The following is a 2905-nucleotide window of genomic DNA, read 5'->3' on the forward strand; positions in this document are numbered from 1 at the left end:
CCCCCAAGTTCTTCTAGATTTTATATAACTTAAATTACTTACAGCTCAAATAAGGGGTACCTATTTTGAAATACCAATTAATGTGCCATCCCAGCGCATCTGCTGTACATTCATCCATAAAAATACAAGTGGTATTTTGTGCAGCAGAGATCTAGGACATAACACAGATGTTTCTGGGAGGGAAGATCTCAGTGTTCGTTTTTAATCACAGCTCTTAGATATGTATAGAGTAGGCAGGATATATCACAGAGGATTGGAGTTAATTTGAGATGTGGTGCTTTTTGGCATCTTCTATACAAGGCGTGCTTTAAAGCAAACAAAACAAACAAAAAAACCTACCAAAAAATCCACAAATCCCTCAAACCCCCCAGCAGTAGTGAATGGTCCCTTTGGCAGAGAGTGGGTGTGGTAACTTTCACTCAGGTACCAGTCATACAAGATGCTGCATCAGTTTGTTTTTTCATTTAAAAGAAAAGAAGTAGTAAATGCCATGGGATGCATGTTCTAGGCGAGGCTAATGGGCTCCTTGCCACCGCGAGGAGGAAACATGGTGGCGCTGTTGCAAACTTTTAATTATCTTTTAATTATGTTCTTAAATATATTTTGATTTCTACAAGAATAACCTGAAGCTTGAAATACATTCAGACTACCCTTTGTTGAACGTAAATACCCTTTTTTACTGAAGCTCACACTCTGTTTTGGTTTGCGCTGCTCCCTTCCAGCCTTCCTCATGTTTGTGATACTGAGGACTCCAGCTGTGTTTTTTACAGCTGCCAATCTAAAATAAATCTTCTGTTATTAGGCCTTTACCTCAAGAATTGCACTGTTAGATTTATACCCAGTATTAACACTAAAAAGAAAACACGCAAGCACCAGTGATACCTGTGTTGTACTGACAATGAACGGTAGGTTGCAGTGTTGAGGAACAGTTTTAGCAACGTGATCGTTCCTAATGGGAAAGTAATAAGGCTTTTATTTTTTTTCTTAATTGGACAAAAATACACAAAAAACTCATCATTAAAGGTAATTCAGTCACCAAAACAAATTTCACAAAATCATTGAGAGTACAGATTATAGGAAAATACATGGAAATTGAACTTGTAGTTCCACTTTTAAGGTTTTACTTTAAGGTTTTCTGGAGTGTTGGTTCATGACTAGAGCACTTCATTGCTACAGTGATAATGATCTTTAACAAATCTTTTTTTTTTTTCTAAAGCTGAGGATATGTTTTGAATAAACCAGTGGCTACTGTTAAATGCTTCCACACTTTTACCATACTAAATATCACAAATTTAAAAATCAGGCAAGGTTCTACTGAAGGATGAATTGACAAAGCTCAGCTTGATCACTGTTGCTCACAGAAAGGTGACAGCCATACAAGCAGGGACTTGAAACTAGTTTTTAGTTTGTCCTTGTTGAGTAGGTAAAGAGTCTATTTGTCATGTGTATTAATTTTTAAATAAGAATTATATAACCAAAAAAAATCGTAAAAAGAAGGCAAAGATCACATGGAAGTTTTCCACTGAATAATACTGAGATGAGAAAGAATAAGGCAGTCATAATTCTTTGCAAGTCTTATTAGGTACCGACCTTCACTAGTTGACAAAAAAGTTTTCCGCGTTCTGATGTTTCAGAGCAGACAAAAATAAAATGAGGTGGAAATTGTTTCGTAGCTCCATGAAGATACTTCACCCAGGTTTCCAGCACAAGTGGATCTGTATGCCCTGCAACCCATAGTGTCTTTTAAGCTGTTCTCGCTCCTCCCCTTTGAGGCTACATGAAGATCACCAATACAAGAATGTGAAATTTTATGTCAAGTTTCTCTTCTAGAAGAAAAACCTGCTGCCTACCCATAGCTGACCATGGCAGCATCATCAGTGGGACCACCCAAGTCCGTTACGTGACCCGACTGAGAGAGGTGAGCAGATTAAAAATAACAAAACACTAGCTGTATTTTACTAGCAGGTTTTTGGTGAAGCAAAGTTAACACTAAGAGAATAGTGTAAATAATGTACTCACATGCTGGCTGACTAAACCACTACCATAGCATATCTAATCGACAGTGCCATGGCCGACAAAATATTATATTTATGTCAAGACTTGGTTATCTTGAATTAATGCCTGCAGTGTGTATATTATTTCCTAATTACAATGTCGCTTGGCAGTTTGACATTCAGAGATAATGTATCACCTTATTATTAATGCTGTTGATACTAGAAGTCTTTTAAGACAAGCTATATTGGACGGAAACTCACGCTCAGTATTAAACTATTTGCTCTTAAGACAAGAAACATTAAATTGTTTATTCAGGGGCATCACAAGGTTCTTCCAAGAATCAATCTTGTAACAACAAAATATAAGAGGTATGTTAAACCTTCAAGAGTTTCTGAGTGATAAAATATAAATACACTTCCATTACTTTAAACACGTTCTGTAAACACCTAAAAAGAGGTAGGGGAGAGGGTTGATTTAGCGATTACATATTACTGAAATTTTCAAAGAGCCTTGTTTTTCTGACCAAGTGGGAGTCAGTCACACCGGCACTCATGAAAATGCTTCACCCTGTATGAATCCGAAATATTTTCAGCAGGTTTTGAAAGCATTCCAGTGAGGTGCAGAACTGACTTCAGCACGAGTGACTGTTCAAAAGTCTTGGCAAAGACGTTTGTCAAGGGTCCCCCAGAAGGACGAGGTGTTTTTATGCGGGGGCACCATGCGCTCTGGCCTGATTCCCAAAGGGAAATTTAATTCAAGGCGAAGGACTCATCCCAGCGGATTTTAAACCACGGAGTTCAGCGCCGAGACGTAAATATCTCGGCTGTTGTGTGTGTTGGGCTGCCGTTATTGTGGAAAACACCTTCCGTAGCGCAACAGCAAAAGCGGAACCGCGACAGCCGAGGGGCCG

The sequence above is a fragment of the Athene cunicularia genome (assembly GCF_003259725.1).
Source record: "Athene cunicularia isolate RWA chromosome 3 unlocalized genomic scaffold, athCun1 chr3_part1, whole genome shotgun sequence".
NCBI lineage: Eukaryota > Metazoa > Chordata > Aves > Strigiformes > Strigidae > Athene > Athene cunicularia.